Raw genomic sequence first — 10568 nt, 5'->3', positions numbered from 1 at the left:
CACAGCATATTTTAATCTGAGCATGAAATGAAAACATAAAGTGCAAAAAGCATATAAGAATGCTCATGATGACATTACACTGGGGCTGCAGCTCTTTCCACTGAAGTGGAACTTCCATTCAGCCAAGCTATAATATATTCTACAAACATTTTCCTTACCCTTTTTATAAACGTATAAATAATTGTATCTAAGGATTTTAAATGCTGTGAACAGAAATGCCTATTGCCTACAGTATGCATATTTTTTTTCACTTTGCACTGCTGCGATGTGATGTATGTGAACAAAATGTAGTATTACGCTAATGTCAATACACTGATGCAGTTCAAAGTGAATCTTTATAGAGGCTATACATTCAAGTGTTGCCACCACCTTTATCTCCCCTGTGTCATGGATGCTGCATTAGGGCTTCCGTGTCATCTCACAGCGATTAAAGTGGAGGGCTGCATGTTTACATTCACGCTGTAAAAAGACAGCTCTCTCTAAAGGTCTAGGCCTAATGCCTGCAGTGCGGCGGGAGTTTAGCGCCAAACGACCTGTGTCTGCTTGGGAGAATGACAGGTCTCTCAAGACTTCACCATAGATATAATTAACTGACCTGAACTAGGTGACTCAAAGGTTAGATATATAAAACTGTCCACTGACTTTCTGTACGGTGTCCAGAGTTTCATGCAGTAGAGTAGGCTCAACACTCCTCTCACATCCAGGTGGAAAATGTTAAAGATCTCATAACACCTTTTTTATGTCATTCGCTATTCATTAACCTTTAGTTGTGGCCGTATAGCCCACGCTTTTTGGCATACTTTGGTGGTCTAAGAATATTGTACTCTATGTCCCTTCTCAATGTTAGTCTATTCTATTTTTGGCTATAGCCAACTGCCTGAAGGAATATTAATTTAGTAACTACAAAAGTTTGTTAAATTGGTGGAAATGTATCAAACTCATCATACTGACTAATTAGGATAATCAATAAAGCGATTTGTGGATGTTACCCGAGAATAAATGTCAAATATGTCAAATCACAGTAAACACTGTAATCTGGTAATTTGCCATTTTGCCACAGCGTAAACATGTTGTAAATATGTCAATAAATATGGTGCTAAGAGCCCACATTAGCTGAATTAACCATACTGAATAAAGTGTGTGGTCCAATTTCATGCAATACTCTGCTACTGTTTCATCAGCCTTGTTTTCAGGATAGACCCCACGAGGCGTTGCTATTTTTAATATGTGCGGGTTTCCCAAATGACAACCATTCACTGCAAGCACCAATATAAAAGAGCACACAGACACTGTTACGAGAGCTTGGCATCAGAGGTGCAGTCGGGCTGTAGTCAGATTTAGCATGAAGGAGAAAGAGAAGTGCACCGCCAATATAGGACAGCTTGATGCTAATGCAACGCTCTGTTTTCCACAGACAATGTCTTGTTCCTCTTCTGTAACAAGGAAAAAGTGGCCACTAAGGGCCCGTTGATTGTGATGTAGTTCATTGATTATGAATCCTTGATTCTAGTACCACTGCAGTGGATTCATGTCTTTGTTAATCTGTTTAGGCTTTTGAAAGCATAAAAAAATATCCTCTAATAAAGACAGAGGGTGTAGGGTGATTTGCTGTGAGGAGATATGTTTCATATCCTACTGATTTGTACTGCCACTGAAATATGTATGCGTAAAATAAGCACTGTTGCTAAAAGAATAATACGTGCAGCCACAGAAATATTGCATTTAGGTGCAGTAGTGCAAATGTATCTATCTGTCAAAGCCTCAGATTTTGCACACACAACTTGCAACTGCACAATGCAAGAGACACAGCAGGGTTCAATGATAGTTTTGGCTTCCATCATTTTGATAATACAAAGTTCTTTTTGGAGCATGAAGGACATATTGAAACAACAAAACTGTACTGATTTGAGGACATTCAATCATTCCAATCATTCTAATCAGTCAGCAAAGTCCAGCATGAAATAGACTCACAAGCTTGCCCAATGGAGGTTGGTCCATTGTGGCACGAATTTGGTTCAGAAATGTAATGGCGTGTTATTCAGGAATGTCAAACCTCTGAATGTCTTCCTTTGAGTTTTCCACAACAACCTAATGATTATCACATTTTGGTCAGCAGAAAGATATGTTTTCTGAGAGAGTCCCTTTGATTTAATAGGGCACTTTAGACAGACTATAGGGATGTTTACCCATGAATTCTTCGGTTCTGGGGACTACGGAACCCTGGAGGTGGTCAAATATTTTTTGTGCATATCCAGGAAAGTCATTTTACTAAATGGTGTGCTCATTTTACTAGATTGTGCTCTCAATGTAGTAAATTGTGCACACATTTGTGTGTGCTTTGTCCGTGTTCATGTTTGTGTTTGTGTGCCAGTTTATGAATGTGTGTGTGTGTGTGTGTGTGTGTGTGTGTGTGTGTGTGTGTGTGTGTGTGTGACCGACTGTCCTGCCTTTTATCTCAGCAGTACATTTCAACATCAACATCTCAATGTCTCAACATCTCGTACTATCAACCCTTCGCAAAACACCACCATCTATAGGCCGATTGGATACAGTCTCTAAATATACACATACAAATGTATGTACTGTATGCCCCCCTTTCATGAATCTTCACACAAACTTGCATTTGGCTGGCTTTCTGGAGGCCCAGTGCGTGGAGTAAGTGGGGTTGGAGTGGCCCCCGAGGACCACATGCTTATTGTCTGTAAAGGCCTAGTGGGGCTTCATGCAACCATTCAACCAAGTTGAATGTGCTTCATGTGCTTGTGTTTTGGTGTCACCAGGAATCATTGACTAAACATTTTGAAAAGGTGTCAGGAAGGGAAAAAAACCCTTAATGGCGGTGATAATGACCGCAATATTTTGTAAAATGACTGCACATACTCTGGACACACAAAAATCTCTTGCAATGACATCTCCTGGGCTCCGTAGGGGACATCCATTCTGGACTTTTTTTCCAGCTGTGAACCCTGATGGATCATCATTCACGTGTGTAGCCCTTTACCACCTAGTCTGAAATGGCCATGAATGATAAATAAAAGGCTGATGACCAGACACTAGCACTTTCCTTTTTAGAGAACAAAGACTGAGGTTGAATAGCTGTTGATCTGTGCCAAGCGTGCCAACAAACGACCAAAATGTTTCTGTTTTGTTTTGAATATAAGTGTTATTACCATGCATTAGCCAGCAAATTTAAATTGTTCATGTTGAGCTGGCCAAAGAAATGTCACGGTGACGGAGCATGATTTCTCCCCCTGGCCAACACAGACTGATACCTGTGGTTCAGTGTTTCAGCATGCACCCACATTCAGGTGCCTCACTGAATATAATGACAGTCCATTGTCATTGTGACATTTATATTTCATATTCCCTCACTTTCTTTTGGTCCCTGTTCTCTGCTCTGTTACCTTCCACTCTAGGCCTATACGTCAACACAACTCTTGAACTGGGCCATATATGCTGCTTTAGAGATATTTAACTGTCATTATGTCAAGTACAGTAGGCTGTGTACATATTTTTCTGAGGCACAGGACAATTCACACAGCTTTGCCAAAAAGCCTTTAGCATAATCAATAATACCTAATTTTGCTGCCTCACCTCTATATACGCTACATGTTAAATAATTTCACATACAACAAAAGAAAATGATCTTCGATCTCATGACTATTACCCATAGTCCACCTTTTATCAATGAGTTCAGAGTTACGTTGATTTGTTTCAGATATTCACAGGAGAGATGTTAAATTCCTTGTCTTTCAACACCACACCAGTTCTTCCATTGTCCTTGTTTATCTTGTATGGAGTAAAACTCATTCAAACAGAATCTAAGCAGCATCTCAGAATCGGGAGTCGAGCCCGCTGACAATCAGGCTAAAAACCCAGGCTGCTAGCTTACACTCCAGCACTATTCTTAAGATTCTTCTTTGCATCCATACACTCACCCCCCTAAACTAAACTACTAAACTAATCTAAACTCATTTCCAATCCAAGTCACTTGTCTGCCATTTGAGTACCAACAAACAAATACTGGGAACCGTATGCTGGGAACAATATATCTCAAAGCTTAGCCATAGCCATAACTCAAAGACACCTTGACTGGTTACCTAAAGACTCCTCTACCTCTTGAATTACAGCTGTTAAATTGTGTTAACATTATATGCTAAGTCTATATCCGCGAGCGAGCATAACTATGTTAAATACATTTTAGCCATCTGGTCACAGTACCAGCAAATTTGCTCATGTTCGCCAACTCAACAGAGTTGAAGAGACGTGAACTACAGTATATCAATGTGCTGTAACTACTCCAACATTCCAATCATTAGTTGAATTTCACGGTTTGGACCTGAATTGCGAGAACTGAATGTGCAAAGAGTGGAATTTTCAGTGATGATAATTTACATATCAGAGCAAAGGATTTAAAAAATTCAAAATATATTCAATTTCAGTTTTTCAATACAATTGTTCAAATTCAGCAATTCAAAGGAAAATACGAAATAGCCTATTCAGATTCAGTTTGAAGTGGAACAAGTTTTACTCCATAACCTTGAGATACTGCTGTTGAACATCTATCTTGCAGTCCTTGTCTGAGAATAAAGCTGGTTACCATCTATTGCTTATCCTGTGCTCTTGACCCTTGTCAGAATGATACTAATTGTGGATAGTCTGCCACAGATTGTGGTTGGAGAGCAATGATGAGAGCTTTTTTACTTGAGGGAAAGTTTAGTAAATTCCACGTAATATGGCAAGACACAGTGTACAGTATTTACTCATTGTACCTCTGCTCTAGAGTAAGGCTCGTGCATGGTGTGACTCTGTGAACACTTAAGTTCTCTTGAGTGTCCAAGACAAATTCCTCCACTGGGACATGATAAAGGCTAACATAGCCTTGAAAAAGACCAGGACTAGGTTTGTGTTGGGGGTATTGTGTGAGGTCAGTGGCATATGCAAATGCGGTGATACCTTTCTCTGTGGCACCGACACGGCTGACTTCAATGCTTCATTTAGCCACAGTTAAGATTCAGACAGGGTAAAAAAGCCCTAAGCTTGTCATCAAAAGCCAAATGAAAACTTGGCACAATATCACGCAGAACTAAATTATGTAAATGAATGCAGAATTACATTTACTGACCACTAAACAAAGTGACTTGAAATTCATGGGACATTTATTGAAATGAATTGTGCATATTGATAACCCTTTGCTATCAATGCAGAGTATAAATTATGTATTAAATTATTCTTTTTGTTTTCTGGAAAAGGCAGGCCAGCTCTCTGGATTAGACATGTTTCATATTCATTAGTCAATCCCATTAATGTATCTAGTTAACAAAAAATGTGTTATTGGTCCACTGTGCTTTGAATTTCATATGGAAATGGGCTTCCACTGACACAAACATGCATCCCAAATCCATATAGCAACTGCCTTACAAAATAGCCTAGTTTAGTCTAATGTGTGAATTGTGATTTTCTGCTATATCAGTATGCCATGTGGCTGTCAATGGTGTGTGCTCAGAATCTGGGGTTTGGTGCTCATTAGAACAATTCACTTGTAGGACTTCACAATTAGAGTGCTGATAGAGAAATGGCAGAGCTTTCAGCTGTATTTAGGAAAGGTCACACACACACACACACACACACACGCACGCACGCACGCACGCACGCACGCACGCAGGCAGGCACGCACGCACGCACACACACACACACACACACACACACACACACACACACACACACACACACACACACACACACACACACACACACACACACACACACACACACACACACACACACACACACACACACACACACACACACACACACACACACACACACTTCAAATTTCTTGTGAAGATGTGCAATGAGTCCCAATAACTAGTCGTTCATGGTGAATCATTCAATAAACATCCTGTGGTTTTGTTCTCAGTGAGATGGCTAACAAAGCCTTCAGTAGTGAATCACACTTTAATAACACCACACTTTCCCACATACCAGAGAGAGAGGGATGGAGAGAGAGGGGGAGGGAGACAGAGAGATAGATCGTGTGTGTGAGAGAAAGATATCATATCTATTATCCAGCCACTAGCAGGAATATAAGTGAACTAAGTATCAGCAAAATTCCTTTACCTGTTGTGTCCAATGTGTCAACTGTTCGATTGACGATTATTTTCTCGAAATGCTGTTAATTGATTCTGATTGTGAGGCTCCATGACTTAACACAGGACATCTGTACACACAAAACACATTTTAATCAATTTCATAACAATTAGTTTTTTTATTTGACTTTAGGACATATGTATTCCAGCCTGCAGACCTTAAGTTCAATATCCAATAGAACTTAAGCTGATATAAAGGTATATGATAATATATAATATATGTGTTATGATGCAAGTTATAATGCAGCAGTCATTTTTGACCTGGAACACAAAACTAGTAAATATAAAACGAACACAGCAGGAGTGCACTCATTGCATAATTTCCATCAGCAACATTTCTTTACTCTCTATTCATGGGACACACACATAACCAAACCAAGAAACAAACAAACAAGCAACATGTAGCATGCTAAAGCTTGGATAGTGTCTTAATCAATAGGAAATGCATTTCAGAAAAATGTTGCCTCAAAAGTATATATTATAGGTGAGTCGTGAGTGTGCAAAACAACAGAATGAAAAAATATGCTGTGTATGCTGTGACATTCTCTGTAAACAGTTAAAAATGTTTTTGTACCATTCAAATTAGTCACACACACACACACACACTGCCAACACTCTCTTTATGCAATGGCATCATGTATCATGTATTACTAGGCTAAATGCAGCAGCGATCTGCATGTGGATAAAATATAGAGTGATTTAGCATGTGTGTGGAATGTCACTACACATATGGTAACCTTGTGTAGTTCCCCATTTTACTCAGACCAACACACTTTTGCGTCAGAGTGCTGATTCAACTTTTTACTGTGGCAAATAAATAAATAAATAAAATACACGTGGATAATGCTTTTTCAGTCTGTGTATAAAGTCTGCTTAGCGCCATATCGACTGGACTGTCCCATCGTATTGTGCTCAATCTGCCTAGTGTGACACTTTTCAAACAATACCTCACATTCACTGTGAAAGTCTGTTACTTCATCCATAAGACTACTGTCTCTGTACACTCTGAGACAGACTTAGATGGGAATGCCACTCTTCCCTCCTCCCTCCTGTCTTTGTTTTGTTTTGCTAGATGTGAGAATTGCTTCCCTAGCAGAATGACAACAAGCCCAGAGCATGGGCGCAACACAATGGCATCATTGTGCTCCTCCTGGCTTCCCGTGCAAGATGGTGGCTCTTGCCAATTAGGTCAGTGCTGCTCTCCCGTGATTAGTGAGCTAAAGCAGTCTCACGCTCTGACCACGAACTTCAAGTAATGTGAAAAGGGGGGGTCGGGGGGAGGGGAGGGGAGGGGAGGAGGGGCTTTTTTCTTTTAGTCCATGGCTGTTTGCTTATTTTTGCCTGGGAGCAGGGAGTCGATCTGGTCTTTCTTTCTTTAATGACAATGAGGATGGTGCTGTTAGCTAATTGGCTGGTGTGAGGAGGAAAGCTGGCATGTCTTGAAAAGGGGACCTTAAAACACTGGCTATAGTGAGCCATCGTAAACACAATGATAAATCCCACACTTATTCCATGCGGCCCAAGGAGAGAGATGGAGCCCAAGGCAGCTGTTCTCTCTGACCTTCAAAACAGTGGCAAAATACCTGTGTGTGTGTGTGTGTGTGTGTGTGTGTGTGTGTGTGTGTGTGTGTGTGTGTGTGTGTGTGTGTGTGTGTGTGTGTGTGTGTGTGTGTGTGTGTGTGTGTGTGTGTGTGTGTGTGTGTGTGTGTGTGTGTGTGTCTGAAGCATCTACTTGTGTGTCTCTTATTATCTCTGGACTTCATTCATGGCAAAGCAAATGTTTGATAAGCTTAATATAGTGCCACAATCAACTAAAATTGTGCCATAATGAGTTGACCTGAATTATTGACTGCAAATCTTTAAATATACCCCCTCCCCTTCCCACTTTAATTAATCATGGCCTAAAGAAGAGAAAGAAATCAGCTCTTAAATAACTGGCAGCTGCTTGCAAAAGAGAATTAGATTAATTTTCTGCTGAGTGCAATCAGGGTGATTAGAACTGATTAGTTCTGGGGATTTTTTTATTTCATTTTCTTTCCACAAGGAAGAGTCATTTCCTTTGAATTTAATGCATGAAATATCAGGTGCAGTTATTTACTTGTTGAAATTGAACATAGTTGGTGTTTGACATTGTAGTTCCAGTCATACGCAGCCCTGAAATGAATTCTTGCCATCAAATGTCATTATAGTTCTCAGCATTAATAACATTTTAGCTGAAATCCCAGGATAAAAACTGAATTAGGCAACATATGACGATAAAGATCGAAGAGACAAAAACCATACACAACAGCTCAGGTCAAACATAGGCCTACCTTGCAAGTGGAAGCCCTGTAAACCTAGGCAATTTTGTTCATGTCAGTGTGTACAGTATGTGCATATTATTTGCTCAAGCGACACTGATTGAACAGTGGTGCAGACTACAGTAGTTTAGAGATATTGCTAAGCTACCATCCAACACTTGTTTCCTACTGTAGTTTTCATGTTGTTTTCAGTTTCATTCCTTTTCCTATTTTGTCAGATGTTTAAGAAAGCCCTTAAAAACTCTGCTCTGAGGATAACACCGTATTTCTTTATATAATGGTGAAAGCACATAATTCTGTACTGGATTATTTTTGGCCTCACTGTTTAATGTCAAATTTTCCTCAACTTCTGGAGCTGCAGGAGAAATAGCATCCCCCACATGAAAGATGGGTATTTCAGTTTTCAACCAATCAATAATTAGCTGGGAGGGATATAGCTCTTATATCACTGGGATATTACTTTGATCCTCGGTATAGTGATTATTCTTTCTACTCTCCAACAAAGATACCTGCTCATGGACACTGCTGGAAGAATTCTGATTTAAACCTCTGAAATAAGCACAACAAACAGCAGAATATATTTCCTGCATACTTCCTGTAACTGATGTTACTTGTCTTTTAGAAGATGATCAATCAAATAATGAATTGTTAATAAATGATCTGTTTTGTTTATTCAAAACATGGGTCTTATACGGAGTCATTGCGCTAGTTAACAGATAATGAACAAAGGTTTAATAGGTTTAATGTACTGTTTTCTATAAAATACTCTATAGTTGGGATTTCAGAGTGAAACAACTTTACCCGTTGGTCTTTTGCCTGGTGGCCAGGAGTACCCTGATTCATTTCATTGAAGATCTCCTTTTGAAGGTTTGTTTATGTGAATATTAGGCAATTTATTGGGGAGAAGTTGCATCTTTCTTTTGCACTACGAGTGAGTAGAAGCTTGGAAGTAGATCAGAAGCCTCAGAATGCAATATTGCCCCTCTTAATTATGGGACATGCTCTGTTTACCAACTTTCCTAGATAACAATTAAAAGTTCAAGTTTGTCTAAATTGTTCCGGACTATTTTGTTCATTGTAAAGTCAATTCCAATTCGGAATGGTGAGACCTTACACAAAAAGGCACAAATTGTGGATTTACAATTCAACAAGACCATTCAAGCTCAAGCTCACTTAGGTGTGCTTTTGGAAATGTAGACTGACAGCTCAACAAACTGGCTGTACGGTATGGACCTAGTTTTGAGTTCCTACTGGTGTGGGCAATGTGATAAGTAATCACATTGCTTTGCATTCTTGCAAAAGAGATTTTATTTCACTGGAACAATATACTGTATATTGTGGATTATATTACAGATCAGATCAGTTCTGAAATCTCATTACGATAAAAATCCTATTTAATTTGAAAACACAATTGCATTACAATATAAACATCAGACAAATGAAATACATACACTTTCAAACCAGGGGCTTCTTGGAAGTTCCATTCAATTATGCATCAAATTGTACAATGAATAGTCTTCAGTTGTGCTTGTCTGTATTCATGATGCAAAAGCATTTTTATTTCTATTCTATCGCAAAGGGAAATAAGTAAAGCGACTGAATCTAAATGGATTTCTGTGGAAAGTGAACAATGACAAAACTCAAGGGGACTTAATACTTGTCCTACCATCTCACCATCTTCATCAAATCAAAAGCGGTGCAAGTATCAGTTAGATTTTATTGTGTCACTCAAGTCTTTTGGCCTCAGAAACAGGTTTCCGGGGAGTCAATGCGACTGTTGTTGACTCTGTTATTGTGAGTTTATATGAAAGCGAGCCAGTGGTCTGAAGAGATTTATTCTTGTGTTCTCTAGTATTGATTGAGAAAATACTTGAGCTCGTCACTGATATCCCCATAGGGGAGGTGCATAGGACACCGTGCATTTGGGAATATATGGGTAGATCTGCCACAGCCGAAAGATCAAGTGCTCCATGCTGTTGAGCTAGGTTCCCTTGGGTTACTATGTGTGTGTGATTGTACCTTGCGTATGAGAGAGACAGATCAAGATTGAGAATAAGATCGCCCACACAAGATGCAGCAGAGGGTGGTAAATATACTAACACTATTTATCGAGTAAATA

Source organism: Sardina pilchardus, chromosome 13 (assembly GCF_963854185.1).
Source record: "Sardina pilchardus chromosome 13, fSarPil1.1, whole genome shotgun sequence".
Classification (NCBI taxonomy): domain Eukaryota; kingdom Metazoa; phylum Chordata; class Actinopteri; order Clupeiformes; family Clupeidae; genus Sardina; species Sardina pilchardus.
Note: the sequence above shows the minus strand (reverse complement) of the source record.